A 19,093-nucleotide genomic window follows, 5' to 3' on the forward strand; every position below is an offset into this window, starting at 1 on the left:
ACTACTTTCAACTGCTAGCCGATTTTATAAACAACTGACATGGAAATCAACAGATTTGGAAAAATGGAACTAGGCATAGATAAAAGAAAAGAAAAAAAAGAAAGAAAAAAACCCTAAACAATGAGCACTGAATAGCATATGTAATATAAGTAATACAAATGACACTACCTAAGTGCCCCAATGGAAGAAGATTAAATTATCCCACAAGCACTAGAGTCTTATTGTTATAATGCCTATTGATTCTTTTGAAAGTTCTCTTGAAACACTGCACACTAGATTCAAGGATCACATTTTATAGATAAGAGGAAACTACACTCTGAGGCATTGAGTGATTTTTCTCAAGTTACCATGCTCAAGTATCAGATATTGCCATAATAATGGCACATACTAGTACTATCATGTCATTCATAGATTGCTCCATTGTCAAAATTTACTTTTCCAATGAAATATATGGAAAAAAACAGGCCTATCACAAACATTTTATGCAGGAATTCTATAAATATCACGGACTGTGGAGAATAAACTATAAAGATGGCTTACAAATTTTAGCACATGTAAACAGACTTAATTGTATGATTGTCCCTCCAGCATACACATAAAAGTAGATATACAAATTAGGTTTATTTTAGTGGTAATCTGCTTTACCCAAATATACAAAAAACACATTTAAGTAACTAGACTTTCAATGATTAAGAAGTATCCACTAACATATTACCAAAAGTCAAGGAAATGCCTTTCATTTAATTATTTGAAGCAAATAATGGTCCAAATCTCTTGTTTTCCAGATTAGATAATTAATGGAAGAAGTCTTCATAAAGAGATGTGCCCAAGACCATATACCAAGTATCATCAGGGTGTTTAGGTTGTTCTAGTCCAGGGCTCTTTCTATGACACAATACTGCTTCTTCATAATTTGTTATCCTATATACTCGGTCTTTTCCATCAGTACTTAGGAAGCCAGAAATAAAGATAAGGAGTATTAGGAGCTGGGCAGATCAAGAAGTTTCATGAGGTAGGCAAAGATGAATGGTATCATAAAATATTATGGAACATTCAACATAATTTTAGTTCCAAACAAACAGAATGAAATGCAGAGTAAAGGCCCTTACTGGCTCAAATCCCATCTGAAAAAACCATCAGATAGGCAATGACCCAGTACTTTGGAAGTTCTAACCACTAACTTAACAGATAACTACTATGCCTTAATTAGAGATTATCAAAATGACACTGATTGTGCCCTGGGTAACAATAAATTTTGTTCAAGCTTACACTTTTACCCCTAAATTAATTTAGCATCATTTTGAAAGAGTTGAGGGCCTCTATTTATAATGAAACAAATGAACTTTCAGAAAAAGATTATGTTAGTAGTATAAGAAAACTGACGTCACAGATAAGAAAACTGACGTTTAATAATATGCCTCAGATTACCAAATGTTCTTTACCAAATGTAGAATTATTCATGGTTACAGATCTTAATAGGTATGAAAGAGTTGACAAAAAAAGATGGAATGGCTCAAAAGACTGTTATTTCCTAACAGTATATACAACTATTACAACCTTAATTACAGCCTTTATTGTGGTGCCTGGAAATACATTACAGGATCACAATATTTACCACCAAAATAGAAATGGTAAGTGTTCTGAAAGAAGAAAGATTAAAAAGCCTTGTGTGGCTGTCAAATTTGTATAAATTTAACAACTTTTACATTCTGGTCTAGTGCCAGAATCTTTTCAAATGACTTCTGATGAGGATATCTTTACAATAAAATGATAAATTCTAAAGTTCAATTTAAAAGTCAGGAAACAATGACTCTACAGTTGATTAGTAAAAGATACTATTAACCTAAGCCTTAGCCCCGAAATTGAAACTTAAAGTCAAGGAAAAAACCAACAAACAATAACAAAATAAACTGGTAATGGTAACAACACCCCATCATGTTGCTAAATGTCTTCTGCCTAATGGAATTTGATAGCTGGCTCAGTATTCATAAAAAATAAATAAATAAATAAATAAAAACCAACCCAAAAGACCAAAAAACAGATAAAAGAAAACTGTCATTGAAGGGCATAGTTATGAGAATGATTTTGTTTCAAAATTTGCTTTATAAAGAAAAAGTATACATTGCTAATCAACATAAAATATTTTAGCAAACATGAAAAATACATCGAGTTGTTTGTACAACTGGAAATAATAATAGTTACATTTTATTTTTTTTAAGATTTATTTATTTATTTATTTATTTATTTATTCATTCATTCATTCATTCATTCATTCATGAGAGGTACACAGAGAGAGAGAGAGAGAGAGAGAGAGAGAGAGAGAGGCAGAGACACAGGAAGAGGGAGAAACAGGCTCCATGCAGGAAGCCTGACATGGGACTCGATCCCGGGTCTCCAGAATCAGACCCTGGGCTGAAGGTGGCGCTAAACCGCTGAGCCACCCAGGCTGCCCTATAGTTACATTTTAAATAATATAAATCAAGTACAAAAATTTTGAACAGATGCTTGCCAGGTCAAAATTCAGCAGGGTGATCCAAAGACTAAAAGTATTCACTCAGCTGTTGGACAAAGCATAAGACAGACCAAACCTCTTTGTCACTAAAGTACCAAACCTGATGAACAATATTTTATTATCAGCATTACCTGTTGCAAGGAACAGTGTGTTGGACTCCCATATTTGAAGAGCAGGGATTGGGGAGAAGAAGGGCAGTTACTTGCTTAGACATTGGCAAGACTGTAAGTAACATTTATTAGTAACTTGAAAAGAAACTTTTCATTATAAAGAGATCAAATTTACAAAATACAATGGCTATGCAAGGGGCAGAGTTACAAACTTGAAGATACATACAGAAAGTTCAGATGAAATGTATTTTCTTGAAAGTCCAAAGCCAATCATTATCTAGATTTAGCTCAAATTGTTCCCAACATGAATCATTTGGAAAAACAAATATGAAATTGATTTTTAAATAAATAAATATATAGCCTAAAAATGGTAAGTAAAACAATCAACCACAGAGAGGCAATCCCTCAAGTATCTTGCAGAATCCAAAAACAGATGGCGTTGGTGTCTTTACCTTTTCTACAAAATTTGATGAATGTTCTGTATATATTCCCACAGTCATCGTTTGTCTTCAACATGGAGCTTTTCGAAATGATTGGGAAAAAAACAAAAGGATTTTTTTTCTTCTCCTAAGAGAAAGTTGACAGAGACTAGTGGATTGATTACTTGAATGTGCCTCTCAGACATTTAGTTTCTGTTATTGAATCCCCTGGTATCAGTGAAATTTTTAAAACTGAGATCCAGGAAACTCTCCAGAACTTGACAGCTCATGATAAATGAGAGGTTTTAAAAAGTGGAATTAGTGGAGATTGTGATTTAAAAAAAAAAGATTCATTGCTCAATTTCTGGAGATACTTTAAACCTTTGGCTCTTTACTATATAGTAGTCCTTCTGGGCAAACAGTTTTTGTTTTGTTTTGCTTTTTTAAAGAAACATCAACTCTCACATACTTCATGAGCTCAAGTTTATATTTGTGCAGCAGCGAGCTTGAAAAGTTTAAAGCCCCTGCTTTTGACATTTTCTTGAGAACAATATTTGAGGTCAAATTCACTCTTACCTAATACTGTACCTCTATCTAAAAACCTCAGGAAACTTTCCAAAATGAATATCAGAGTACAAGCAATATGGAAAACTTAACTCCCCCAAATTCCAGGCTTACATCTACTTATTTCTCAAGGATTCTGAACTCAAGAAATTCTAGTTCCTCATTCTGAAGAAATGCAAACAATCCTACAAAGCTTATTATTAAAAATGAGTGGAGTTTGCAAAATAAAACATTCACTCAAAAGTCCAATCTAAAAACGGATTTGTTACTGTTGATGAAACTTCTAACGGTCTGCTCCTAATGAGGTCACTGTGACCAGAGAAACAGGAGAGAGCCTGGAAGAGCACATACACAAAAGGCAAAATTCTTTATAGTAAAAACTGAAGGGAAAAGAAACATATAAAAAGTTAAAGAACACAGCGTTTGAGTATGTCCCAAGAGTTCATTCTGATCTGCTATTTTAGGTATTCCAGCTAAAGAATTTTAGTTAAAAAAAAAAAAAAAAAGAAATTTAGGTTTTATGGTTATAACATATAAAATACAGTTGAAAAAAAAATCAATCTAAAAGCTGTAGGTAAATCAATACATTGTGACTGCAAGAAAGTCTGATTTGAAGGAGTTCCCACCTTCAGATTTTGGCTAGTAAGGATTTCAAGATCATCACAACTCCATCTGTTTTCTTTCTATGGAAAGTCTAACAGTGAGCCATGAAAATGAAATTTATTAAGCATAGGTAATAGTACTTGAAAACCACTTTCAAAAATACTTGGTCATAACCTGCCGTTTTAGAAATGTGATCACTGTAATAAGTGGCAGTCCATGAAAAGAGATGTTCATCAACCTCAGAAATCTGCTTTCGTAAAAAAATCTTTTTGTGATACTAGTTTTTTCAAATGAATCATCCTTTAGATCTAAACTTTGATTTTACATACTGTACTGGGTTGGACAATGTCCCTCAAATTCATGTCATTACTTCAAAATATGATTTTATTTGAAAATAGGGCGTTTGTTATCAAATTAAGATGAATTCATATTGGATTAGGGCAGGCCCTAAGCCCAATGACTAGTGTGTCTTTATAAAGTTGAGAGAGGGATCCCTGGGTGGCGCAGCGGTTTGGCACCTGCCTTTGGCCCAGGGCGCGATCCTGGAGACCCAGGATCGAATCCCACACATCGGGCTCCCTGTGCATGGAGCCTGCTTCTCCCTCTGCCTGTGTCTCTGCCTCTCTCTCTCTCTCTCTCTCTCTGTGACTATCATGAATAAATACATTTAAAAAAATAAATAAATAAAAAATAAAGTCGAGAGATGTGGCCACAGACAGAGGAGACACATGGGGCAAAAAGCTATGTGATGATGGAGGCAGAGATAAAGCCAGCGAACACCAAAGGACTGCTGGCACCAAAAGCTAGGAGAGGCATAAAACAGATTTCCCTCAGGGCCCCCAGAAGAAACCAAGCTGGCTGACACCCTGATTTTGGACTTCTGGCCTCAAGAACTATTGGAGAATAAATTTCTGTTGTTTTCAGCCACTCATTTTGTGGTACCTTTTTAATGGTAGTTCTAGGAAACAAATATGCTATTCCAATGGAATTTCCATCCTGATAATACTGATTTTTACGAGGCATTTTACCATCATAACAATGTAGATAACGATGTGGACAGATGGCACACCTCTGCAGAATCCAAGTTAGCTCTTTAGAAATAACAGACATCACTGATATATGTAAGGGCAATGGAACATAGATATCTTCCACAGTGGCAGGACTTTTGCAAACTATAATTTTTGACTGAGAAACAAGGTTTCCAAGAAAAATCTCAAGAAGATACCAATATTCTTGTCACATCAAAAGCTGATCAGAAATTTCTTTGTAATACTCCATGAAGATTCACAATGAATGCTGCCCACAAATTAAAGATGAAGTTGGCTCTACTACTTCTAGCATAGCTGAAACAGTGTTAAAGCAATTATCTAACTATAAAATATTACAGTCTAATGGAATGTTTTTTCATTTAGCCAAGGATGGATCTAAAAAGTCACTTGCTCAGGTTAGCAGGTTTCTTGCCATACATAGACATATGCAGTATTTCTGCCCATCTCCCCACATTAGGGACCACCAAACCCTAACCTGCTGTTTCAACATCATGCCACAGGCTCTGGATCCCTAGGATTATGAAAAAAGTAAAACTAGTTAAGCAGCTCAACATCAAGTTAGTCTTGCTACTGCTTTCCACTCTGTTGTCTGACTTGCAATACTTTTATCTAATTCTCAATGATGAAACTCTGTTGGTCTCTCAGACTCTCCACTCACTATAAAGCAGCCTAAATCCCTTTGTTTCTCTGTCAGGTAACTCTAAATACTTTCAAAATTGAAAGTCTATACCTGAACCTGATACCCAGGTCTGAGTCTTAGACCTTTTTATCAGTTTCCACGGTTTCTGGAGGTCACCTGGCTTATAAGGGATTTCTGATGCCATGCAGAGCTCCCTGGTACTCGGTCCCCATCTAGCCTTCTGCAATTACTGAAATACCCTGTCTCTATGGTCTGCCCATGTCTCAGCGTTCGACACCTACTGTTGAACTTCCCTCTTACCGACAGTCCACACACCTGGCTTCTTCCCTATTGCCTGTTGCTAGGTAGGGGTCTGTCCGGTCCTCAAGGATCTGCCTATATTCCAAATCCTTGTCAGGCGTGTTCAGCCACTGCAACTCCATTCCTTAAACCATCCTTTAGCTTGTTTGTTTTAGCTTGTAATTTAGCTTGTTTGTTTTTTCATTAAAGAAATTGGCGCCACCTTCAGCCCGGGGCCTGATCCTGGAGACCCAGGATCCAGTCCCATGTCGGGCTCCCTGCATGGAGTCTGCTTCTCCCTCTGACTGTGTGTCTCTGCCTCTCTCTCTCTCTCTGTGTCTCTCATGAATAAATAAAATCTTAAAAAAAAAAAAAAGAAAAGAAAAAGAAATTACATCAGAATTTTTAAAAATGCAATTTTTGATGAAAATGTTTTTATGTTGAAGAAAGGGATAATAGTCAGTAGTCAACATTTTCTGACCATCTAATGTTGTCTAACATGGTTTCAAGAATATAGCATGTTTGAACTCTTTTAATCCTTTAGAAATAACCATAGAAAGGTAGGTGCCATTATGATACTAATTTTACAAAGAAACAGGACAGAGAAGTTGCCTATCCAAGGTCACACAGAGTAAGTGTTAGCTGAGATATAAATTTAAGGAGACTGGCTCTAGGATTTCTGTTCTTAACCATTGTCCTATATTGTTATCTACCTTCCACCATTCCTCTCCCTAATCCCTATTGATGTTTTTAAATTTTGAGTCATTTGAATTTTATACCTGTGAAGATCCTTTAGCAAATGTTTCCAACTCTTGCCCTACCCCAGCCTCCACCTCTTAAGGGAACCAACTAAATGAACATCATCTAAGTCCCTACCTCTAATGTGAACTCTTTGGTAAAATTTTTTTTTCATAGACTAGATTTTTCTTACAATGAAATTTACTTGAACATTAAAACGTGATATAGGATCTGACACTCGGGGATTATTAAGTCAATAATAAACAAGCAAAATTTCCTGGTCATTCAGCAAATTTAATCTTCTACCAAGTGTAATTTACAAGTTGTAGTTTACTACAACTATAATAGTAAGCTTTAGGAAGAAGTAGTACTGGTGGGTGAGTTCTTTGAAACCTAGTATCTAGATTATATATGCCCCACTGTTTCATCTAGAACTGTGTTGGTCATTTATTATTATTTAAAGAGGTCTAGGCTCTGACCACGTATAAAGTAAAATTTAGCCTTGAAAAGTAGGCTTAGTTGATATGAATAAGAACCTTGAAAATGTATGCATAAATTTTGATATTTTATGATAATTTATATGAGAAAGGAGATTGATTTTTTTTTAAGATTTTATTTATTTATTCATATGAGAGAGAGTAAGGCAGAGACCTAGGCAGAGGGAGAAGCAGGCTCCCTGCAGGGAGCCCGATGTGGGACTCGATCCCAGGACCCCAGGATCACACCCTGATCCAAAGGCAGACACTCTGCCACAGAGCCACCCATGTGCCCTGAGATTGAGATTCTTTTCTGACATGGAGACAATGAGGAGACAGAAGATGATGGGAAGACAGAGACAACAATTTAAGTCTCTAAATCACAGCTGGAACTTGAAGTCTTAATAAAAAGAAAATCTGAAAGATGAGCCAAAACATCTAATGTCAAAATCAGGGAAAAAGAGAAAGCATCATTTAATTCACGGAAGAAAGTTTAACAAAGACATCAGAAGTACAGATTTTAAAAGGATGAAGAATACCTTTGTAAGGATAACAACAGAGACAAAACACTTATAAACCCAAAGAACAACTGTTCCAAGATATATATACTGACATTGTCTAATATTCTTAATTAGAAACAAAATAAGAATAGCATCTTTAGAACTTAGGTCCTATTAAGTTCTAATACCTTTAAGGTATTATTACACCTAATCCTATCTCCTCAAGTCTCCATATGAAATAGGTCCCAAAAAGAATGTGTCCTTCAATTTATTTTGAGACTTTTCACATTAACTAGAGTAGAATAGGATACAGAGAAAGTAGATCATATGATCTGCCAAATATAAGAAAAGATTTAAAATATAAACTGCATTAAAAAAATTCCTCTAAAGATTTCTGGCAATAACTAATTTTAGAGGCTACTACATATTATGTAGTAAATGCTAATTTTTATGAAAAAAAATCACCTAATATCTGAAGCTCCAATTTCTTGATTTTAGGTAGGTTATAGTTATGCATTCAGTGTTAACAATAGACAAAACAATTTTTGTGTGTGTATTTTCATAAGAATTTAGAACCATTTAGGGAGCCTGGGTGGCTCAGTTGGCTAAGCATCTGCCTTCAGCTCAGGTCATGATCCCAGGGTTCTGGGATCAAGTCCTGCATTGGGCTCTCTGCTCCGTGAGGAGCCTGCTTCTCCCTATGCCTCTGTCTCTGCCGGTCTTTCTCTCTCTCTCTTCCTCCCCCACCCCCTCTCTCTCGGTCTCTCATGAATAAATAAAATCTTTTTTTAAAAAAGAATTTTGAACCATTTAACTATTTTTTGAAAAAATGAGATTGCTGCTCTTTCAAGCTTTAATGGTAATTCACCAGAGAGAATAAACTTTATGACTCAGCTTTTTGTATCCACTCATACATGCCTGAAGGGTCCACTTAAATTGCTTGCTATATTTTAAATTCAGGCTTGGAGTAGGATTCTTGTTTTGTGAGGCTCACAAAGACTAGACTCACAGCTTAGTTCTATAGTGCCTATTTAGCTGGATTTAAAGCCTACATCAAGTACTTTATTGTCAAATAAAAAGCAATCTTCATGGAGCTTAGGAACTTAAGTAGCTCTCCAGAATTTGTTAAATATTTTGTTTCTACTTTTGATCTCTATTGTCAAGAAAGAGTTCTATTGAGTTGTAAAGTGCCAGAAAGTGTTATTTTAAACATCTAAAAGGTAGTATGGACACTACAACTCTTGAGGTTCATGGTTAAACTGAGAAGCACAAAGATATTCACTATAATTTTCCAAAACCATAATTTTCTTAGTCCTTCCCTCAAAGAAAGAAAAAAGCAACTTGGAGTCCTACCTTTAAAAAATATAGGAATCAGCCTGGGGGTTTCCAAAATTCAGGCTCTGAAAATAGAATGGAAGAGACTTCCAAGTTTATCCCTCACAGACTCAGAGGAAAATGATGACTGTCCCAAACAAAAGCCATTTCCTTGATTGATGCTTTGCTCACCTTATTTCTCATATACTTAAACTGTTTTCCCTCTCATCTCCATCCATCCAAATCTTAATCCATACTTCAAGGTCTTATTCAAAAGCCAACTCCTTCCATAATGGCTTCCAGAATCTCCTCCATCAGAATTAGCTCCACCCTTCTCCCCACCCCCCTCTCCCTGCCACAACCAGTATTGCTCCCAAAACACTTTTTCAAAGTCTGTCTTGCCTTTAAATTATTTGAGGTCTATCTGCCCCAGTAATTGGGTCAAATCTTTTTCCTTTCTTTACTGTCCACTTACAGTTATGCAATAAGGATTTATTAAACTGAGGTGAGTAGGGCTATTGAATCATAATATCCCATTCTCTACTTGTCTTAAAATAAACCAGTGTGGAGAATTTAGAGCAACCCTTGAAAACTGAGCTAATAATCATGGTTTGTTCAGAATGGCCAGGTATCCAAGATGGTTGAGGTAATGAATTTCACCAGCACGTAAAATAAATGTCAAGCTGACTAAAAAGTAATCACAAAAAAGAGTGAAGGTATAAAAGGAACAATTTTTTAAAATCTATACTTTTGGGTTTTGAGACTAGGTACAAAAATGTCATTTTAAAATTAAAAAAAAATAACCTTACTTATCCAATCAAACAGCAAACACTAATTCAGCTGGTTGGTAAAGCTGGTTGGTTTTATAAAGAAATATAAAACACAGGTCTAGGTCCTGTCTTTAAAGAGTTTTCAGTTTAATCACAAAACTAATACATGACTACTACATGGAAAGGTAGCAAACAACAAAAACCAGGTAACTGCCAATTGAAAAATAAAATATCCAAGAGTTGTTGAGAATGGCTGTTAAACAGACTTTTGGGTTAAGACAGTAAAGGAAGCCTAAATGAAAGTAAGGTCGGATTTGCTTCATGTGTAAAATGAGGTGTTTTGATCACAGGACCTCTAGGTTTACCTTCCAGCTCTGAAGTTTTATTATACTTTTATCACATGATTATAGTGGTGACTTGATATTAACTGACCATCCCCTGAATGGAGCTTTCTTCTTCCTAATCATTAAAGAAATAAATAGCCTTGTAAAAGTAGGCAGCCCTCAAATAAGGATTATTATTTTAAATACAAATATCCAAAATTGAATGTGATATATCTCATAAGAGCATTTGATATTTTCTAAGAGAACCTGAGTTTGAGGCTTTTTTCTCTGTTCCAGCTTCTTGGTGTAGCTTCCAGAACTCAAAACAGGCCTTTAAGTGGACATTTTTTAGTATCTGAAAGATGTATTTGAAACCATTTAATTTATTCTTGTCTCTCTGCACAAGATGTGAGTAAACCTGCAAAAAGTTCATCATGTTATTAACACATTGTTTTCTTCTTTGTTCTTTTTAATTGTCATGATATTTATGCCCAGCAGTTACTGATGGCCAAATGTATTCTCAAGCCTGGCCAAAGATTTTTTTTTTAGGGTAACACTCAAAACAAAGCAAATATTGGCTTGGTTATGACACTTGTTGTTCTAATACATTAATAGCCTATTGTTCACTGTGGTTGTCTCAACAAGATAATACATTGAAAAACAGCGTTTCCTGATAGGAAGTGAATTCCCACTGTGTGTCACAGGAGTCCAGCCAAAAGCTGGGCTCCAAAGAAGAAACATCAGTTCCTTCTACGATTGCATAACGAAGCAAAGTAATGATTAGACTTTTTTTTTTTCTCTCTTTACACACACACACACAAAATAGCTTTCTGCTTCAGCTCAAACTATAATCTATTAGACTGATTCTGCTATCATAGGATTGTTTTTCTAAAATGACTGCAAATGTTTTAGACAAAGCTGTTCAACATCCTGTAGACAGCAGTATCCTGTATATTTCTAACTATAGAGAATTTCCTTAGTCGTAAATGTCACAATGGATGGAGTAACTTGACAAAGGAGATATCAGGATGTGTCATCAAAACATAGTGTGACCATTCTCAAAGATTAGGGTCAGACATGCAATAGATTAAGTCATAATATATGAGGTACAATAATTGTAACAGATTTTTATTAACAAGGCAAAAATTAAGGCTCAATTAATCTAACCACCACGACTTTTATTTAGAATCTGATTAGTGCGACATTGATGTCACTAGCAGATCCACACACATAAGATTGGACCTCCACAGTAATTGACACTGTCCTAACAACACATTAAAACCTTTTTAAATACTTAACATATACCTTGTTTTTATCTATTTTCACAGACTCAAAATTTGAAGAACTTTTTCTGCCCAGTTCCACCTACCAGTGGATATTAGAAAATTCTAACAATGGAAGAAATAAGAGTTATCATTTTGATAGATCCCAGTGAGACAGTCTCTGTCATTTAGATACTCACCCTGCTTAATGCTGTGCTTGGCTCCTAGATGGTCCTCAATACATTTTGCTAAACTGAATCATATCTCAACCAACTGATACGGAAATTAACACAGAAAACAGGTCGTAATAATGCAGCGTTGCTTTGATAATAAATTACATTTTAGGTTTTAGAGAAGCATACTTATTCAAGGTATATCAAGTTTTCTAACAAGAAGCTAGGCTAAACCAGCAGATGAACACACAGAGACTCCCCTACCTCCAGGCTGAGAAAGTATCTTTTTATCTTCTTGTTATTATACAAATCGAACAATGAAGTGCTTTACCATTTTGCTTTCAGGACAGCTGTCCTTTGACAGAACTGCAAAAAAAATCTGGGAAACAGGAGATCCTAAACATCTTATGTGTGATGCAGCAAAAATTCCTGCTTCTGTTACTTTATAACTTTACTGTGTAACTTGATAACTTTGCTGGCAGGATAATAGTGTACAGTTCACCTCTAAGCTGCTTCCTCAGCACCAAATCAGACAACTTTAGCTATGTCAAGCAATATCAGTTTTAGCATTCAATGAAACAAGGAGATGGATTAGAGGACTAGAATATGAAAACAATTTAAACAAGGAGGCTGATGCCAAGTTTCAAAGCCCTGAGGATTAGCCTTGAATGGCTGGATTCATCGAAAATTACAAGGATCCATTTTAAAAACAAACATCACCTCACTCAGAATCTTCTCAAGTATTCAAGCTTGATAAAAGGATCTGCTTTTTTCTGGAATGGGTTGTATACTTTTGAAACAGACTTTTTAGAAAAGGAGAGTTTATATAAATTATAACATTCAACTTATCTTTTTTACATTCTTATACTTTAAAATAGATTAGCCCATATGGTAGGTCAAATAAATTACACATCACACAATATACACAAAAGATGTTTTCAATTTAAACAACAGAAACTTAATATAAATTGGGTTATATGGCTTAAATCAATACTCTTACAAAAATACAGGTAAATACTACAGTTGGAACAGGTATTAAAACTCCTCTATTTTAACCTCTCATTTTATAAAGGGCAAAACTAAGGACTAAGAAGGCTAAATGAATTGCCCACAATCTTACACTCAAGTTACCAGACTTTGAACCCAATGTTAATTTCATTAATCTGCTGAAAAATGGCTCAGCTGTTTAGCACCGCCTTCAGCCCAGGGCGTGATCCTGGAGACCCGGGATCGAGTCCCACTTAGGGCTCCCTGCATGGAGCCTGCTTCTCTCTCTGCCTGGGTCTCTGCCTCCCTCTCTCTCTCTCTCTCTCTCTCTCTCTCTCTGTGTCTCTCATGAATAAATAAATATAATCTTTAAAAAAAAAATCTGCTGAAAAATGACTCCCAGGGCAGTTCTTACCCACTCATGAATGGCTGGGACAGTGGGGCCTACCCTTAGTGTTCTAGCCAGAGAAGTAGTTGGTAAGGGGTTTTTCTATTTCTGCACAGCACTATCATCATTTCAGCACTTGGGTTCTACCCCAATTAGGATGTAGGAGGACTGATTAAGTATATCTGATAGGGGAGAAAGGGAACAATTTGGAGATAATCTGGATATCTATCAATGGATGAATGAATAAATTCATTCATTCGTCCATACAATGAAGTATACACCCATTAAAAAGAATGAGGTAGGGCAGCTCGGGTGGCTCAGCAGTTTAGTGCCACCTTCAGTTCAGGGTATGATCCTGGAGACCCAGGATCGAGTCTCATGTCAGGCTCCCTGCATGGAGCCTGTTTCTCCCCCTGCCTGTGTCTCTGCCTCTCTCTTTCTCTCTCTCTGTCTCTCATGAATAAATAAGATCTTTAAAAAAAAAATGAGGTAGATACATAATGGTGTGCATAGTATTAATTTGGTTTAAAAAAAAAAAAAAGATGTGCACTTACTCACAGAAGTTCTCTGGAAAAATAGAGAAGAAATTCCCTTCTAGGGAGTAGGGCTCAGAGATTAGAGTTGCAAAGAGACGCTGTCATATGCCTTGTACACTAGAATAAACAGGAGAGGATTTAAGGGCAGCCATATAGAGCTACATAGACCTTGGTGAAAAAAATTCACTCCATTTTCTTTATATTACATAATTATTACAAGAAAAAAATATGATGATGATCAGAGAAGGGGGGCAGAGAGAGAGGGAGAGAGAATCTTTAGCAGGCTCGATGCCCAGTGCGTGAGCCCAACATGGGGTTTGATCTCACAACCCTGAGATCATGACCAGAGCTGAAATCAAGAGGCAGACACTTAACCTACTGAGCCCCCTAGGTGTCCAGATTATTTTTTAAGAATATTTTTAAAAATAAGTAATAAGAGTATATAAAGTATTAGTGTAGGTATTAACTATTGACATTCTACAAAAGTTCCAAATAAGATTTATTCAGAAAATTTCCCAATTTCAACATTTAACAATGAAGTGATTGGTAAGCTTTGCTCTGGAGCAACTATAAAAAAGTCTAAGTGTATTCTCCTGGAGTCAAAGGGTCAGTAGAGATCTTCTAGCTCAGTAGATTGAAACCAACATTTTAAAAATGAAACAGAACAAAAAATAGAATGTTTTCTGTGTTGTAAGGAAAAACTTACTTCAGAAATTAAGTGGTGTGTTATGTGGTTTGTGTACTGAGTCAGGATGCAAAACACAACCTGAAAATTTATTTTCTTGTTGAGGTGATGATTAGAGAATTCTATTGCTCAGTACAGAATCAAAATGTAAATTTCCAAAATTTCTGATATACACAATTTATTGAAAGTAAAGCTTTAGTTTTCACATCATTTATATGAATGATTCTGGATTACTATCCAAACATTTTTTCCCTCAATTCCAGTACATTGCCTTTAGCATTTTGGGGATGTCTTTACAAAGAGAATTAGAGTATTCTCAGCTGGAAAAGGTCTTAGAGAACTAACACAAATTCCCAAGTTTACAAGTGAAGAAACCAGTGTCCAAAGTAATAGCCATTTAATTCCTGGTCTAGTGCTTTTATTTGATACCAAGCTTCTACCTTATTCTTACATCCTTGTGATGTTAGAAAATGGCTAAACACAGTTACTACCAAGTTTCAAAGAGGAAACTGAAGCAAGGAAATGCTCACAAGTCTGAGTCCAAAAAGGATGACACAATGTCACCCCAGCAAACTTTACGAAAATCTGCCATTTTCAACATTCAGCTTTGATTTCAACTGAAGTGAGTGGTTCAACTTGCTTGTACTGAATGGGTGTGTCTATCCCACAAGGGTACACGATGAACATGCACAAGAGGAAGACAACAGTCAGTACAGAAAAGATCACAGAGCACAGCCTCTCTCTCAACATGCCTACTTTAGTCAAGCATAAACACTTCACAGGCATTGAAAACCTAGCTACAAATGAAGCTCCATTATGTGAGGGCGGAAAAAGATCCATTTGCAAAGAAAAAATTGCCAAGTGTGGACCTCATTCAATAATGCAATTCTCCTATAGTTCAACTTACCACTCACGTCACAAACTCTAGAAAGAACACAGAGGCACAGACAAGGCATGGAACAGAACTTTGGGCTGCAGCCTTCCCCAACTCTTCTGACAAATACCCAACAGCAGGAAGACAAAGCATCATTATAACAGAAATAAAGGCTCTTTAGATGCTGCCTTTTTTTAATTCAATGAACCCACTCTTACACACAAAGTTCATGCCACGATGTCTCGAAATACAGTATTACCAGATTATGCTGTTAATGGGTCCAATAAATTCAGTGCAAAACACCACTTCAAGCATTTTTATGTTAACTAATTAGCACATTGGGAAACTAACAGTATTTTCCTTAAACAGTCATTGTCATCCCCCAAACAATTAAAAACAACAACAGTTCAGTAAACAGTTTAAGGAACAACAAAAAAAGCAAATAGGTGAACAGGAAAAAATTTAGTTGAATGATAAAGCTATAGGCTCCTTCCCAAGAACACTGCACATTACTAGCAGCTAGCACAAAACTGGCCATCTATCTTATCGTGCTTCCCCCTAAGCTGTGCATTATCAGTTTTACAATAGACAAGCCATTACTTACAAAAATATTTGAAGCTGCTGTACATTTCTTAAGCTGGTTTTTGTGTGGCAATTCTGATGCAATGCCGCCCTAAAAATGAACTTTGTTTTAAACAGTGAGATATCCACACTCTCGGTGCGGTTAGAGCAAGGGTGGAGCCCACTGGGGGAAACAACACACCCAAGCAGACCTCAGTGACAGCAAACTGCACGTTAATACTGCCACAACATTTTTCAGGGCTTCAGAGTCAAAACTAATTGGTTAATCCTCTTCAAAGAAACGAGGGGGGTGGGGGGGAGGAGACGGTGTTCATGTTTGTAGATCTGCTTTCCTGCTATGAAATAAAATATTGACTCATTTCTTTTTTCTTAAGAAAGTAAAGATAAAATGCAAGGTAGAACACACAGCTCAACCAGCAGAATGTGAGGTGGAAGTGGACGACTATAAAGGAAGTCCAACCATGCCAACTTCTAAGTTTAGCAACAGCAGCTTCTGTATATCTCAAGGTGTTGGCAACATCGTTCACTTTAGAACTTTACTTTTGGGGTATTTGGCCAAAACAGGGGACCCAATCATGAACTTAAGCATTACCTACCCTTCTCTATCAATGCTCTAGTTCTCCTGGTAATACAGAAACAATAAAAGCACTTCTTATCAACTAACTAGCAAGAGTTGCCTTAAAAAAGGGGGGGTTTGATTTGTAAATTTGTTTTCATAGACTATTAAAATACATAAAAGGGAGATTTTGATGAAAATTACTAATATGCATACCAGACCTTAAAAAAATTTTTATAATCACCTACTTTCAAATAATTTCCTAAGTTTTGATTTTTAATTTTTTCCTGATATATTTCCAAATAAGATATTCTGTCAGATGTATACATACTGCCTAAAAAACTTAGTGACTAAAATAATTTATCAGTTATTGAAACTGTCACCAAACATCTGGTTATTGTTCAAAGTGATTTTAATCAATACTACTTCCTGTATATGCACATTCAGACACAGCCAACAGTTACTTGTAACTGAACTCCTGTAACTCATGGCATGAAAAATAGGGTTTTCAGTAAAATACCCATGCTTAAAAAAAAAAAAAAAGCTTTGTAATCTTTACATTGAATTTAAAACAAAGAAATGGCTTTTGGAAAAGAGCAGGAAAATATTATTTTTAATGATACATGTTGTCACTTTACCCTCTGCCAAATGCTACTTCCTCACAGTGGAAAAATAAATCAGTTTGGGGTCTGAACATTTCCATTTTCTGCTCCCCCACCACTATTTTCAGAGGTGGCTCAGAACAGCTTCTTTTAGGATCCTCAGAAAGGGGTGCATACTGCCCAATCTAGCCTTTTGTTGAATTATAAGGTCACTTTTACCATAAATTAACCCACTCAAAAAAAAAAATTAACCCACTCAAGCTTGCTTTAATTATTTTTCAACCATATATATAATTATGACTCTCCTGCCATCCCTTGCTCTTCTCCAGCTCACTTCAAACTGAACTTAAAGGTAGCAGATATTTTGAAGAATTCCATTTTGATACTTTTTGGATTTGCACTGCTGGAAATGTCTGTTTTCAAGTCAAACTTCACTTTCACAGCTGCAAAGGAAATGACAAGAGAAGAAAAACACAGCCAATATATATCAGCAATTAATTCCATCCACAACTGCCCAGCTGTTTGTGCATGGAAGAATCAGTCTGTTTCCTTTTGGGGCCTTCACCACTGAAAATTGATACTGCACATTCAGAGACACAAGCTGTTTGTAACATGTCAGGAATGTGCACAAGATCACACAGAGTTGAAAAGACCAAATGAAATCCAGATCTAGTTTTCTTGGGACTCGCCAGTATTATTTCATAGCTGAAAAATAAAAAAATAAAAAATAAAACACCCCAATATCACACAGAGAGCAAGATACATGAAAAAATACTCTCCCTTCTGAATATGGTCCTTCCAATAAAGAGGAAAATCTGCCAATGACATCAGATTTAGTATCAAGAATAGACACTCTGACTTACTGGCATAGACAAGGTGTGACATTCTTAGGAGTCCACGTGCCCCCAGTATGTTAAATCCAGCCAATACTTTTTGGACTACACAGTTGCTTGCCCAATGTGTAGTTAGTCCCTTTAAAAAAAATACCCTTATAAATGTGAAAATTGTTGAGAACCAAGGCTTTCACCACAGTGATGTAGAAAAGCAAGTTTTTCTTGGTTAGTTCAGACATTATTTGGCACTCATATACACCTGCGTGTTTCAGGGATTCATGTAAATTTACTGATCCAATCTCCTAGGGTAATTCTCAAGCAATCAAATTTTTCCTTCCCTCTCCTTATCAGTTTTGTGGATTTTAGATAAAAACACTGTCTATTGAGTGCCAGAGGCTTACCAATTATAGTACAAGCTCCTTTGCAACTCAAAACATTTCCTGACGTACCACCTTCCAACACCAATTTCATTTCAAATATGTTTCATTTAAATGTCGTTTTGTTATATTTCCAAACACACACTATTGTAAAATGGTGTGTATTTTCATTATGTAAAGTGACTTGTAAAAAACTTATGAAAGTTAGAAAATAAGATGACTCTTTAGAAGAAAATAATTCAAAACATATTTTAGCTATCTTATTGGGGTTTTTTTTTTATTTTATTTTTTAATTTTTATTTATTTATGATAGTGAGAGAGAGAGAGAGAGAGAGAGAGAGAGAGGCAGAGACACAGGCAGAGGGAGAAGCAGGCTCCATGCACCGGGAGCCCGACGTAGGATTCGATCCCGGGTCTCCAGGATCACGCCCTGGGCCAAAGGCAGGCGTCAAACCGCTGCGCCACCCAGGGATCCCTCTTATTGGGTTTTTATATGAAATTAGGTATCCCTATGACTGAACTCACTGTTCTAAGGACTCTCCCCTCCGCTTTTGCTACATAAGAGTTCATGCACTCTTCATTCCCATACATTCTCAAATACAACTTAAATGAGACACTCATTTGGGGCACCACCAGGGCTTGGGGCTTAACAAATGAAGAGAAGATAAACACTCTGCTTCAAATATGAGATGGACGTTCCATAAGCTTCAGAATGAAGATGCTCTCAAGTGCCAGAACTCAAACTAGCACAATGAGAAGCTGTCTCCAACTAAAGTGCTGGGAAAGCACGAAGTGTCATTTGTTAAGGAAACACAAGGCATCTCAAACTTGCAGTTGACTGAAAACAAAGCACGAAACCAAAAAAAGAGCTTATCTCTTAATAAACCCACCAGATCAAGGATATTTCTAGGGTAGGAGAAGGGGGGTGGGAAAAGTTTAAT

At 36.1% G+C, this 19,093-nt stretch overlaps 1 protein-coding gene across 9 annotated transcripts in view; it reads right to left on the reverse strand.

Moving 5' to 3' along the window:
- Positions 1 to 19,093, reverse strand: part of ADD3 (adducin 3) — a 124,122-nt gene that overhangs the window by 35,840 nt on the left and 69,189 nt on the right. The window contains exon 1 of one of the 9 annotated variants that reach the window (XM_077877671.1): positions 15,807 to 15,950. The exons of 6 other annotated variants lie outside the window; for them this stretch is intronic. The gene's annotated coding sequence lies outside the window, so the exon portion shown is untranslated. Of the gene's footprint in view, positions 1 to 11,996; positions 12,111 to 15,806; positions 15,951 to 19,093 lie in introns of those variants that run through there. 2 more of the 9 variants (XM_077877673.1, XM_077877676.1) reach the window with 2 other exon arrangements.

Source organism: Canis aureus, chromosome 29, assembly GCF_053574225.1.
Source record: "Canis aureus isolate CA01 chromosome 29, VMU_Caureus_v.1.0, whole genome shotgun sequence".
Classification (NCBI taxonomy): Eukaryota; Metazoa; Chordata; class Mammalia; order Carnivora; family Canidae; genus Canis; species Canis aureus.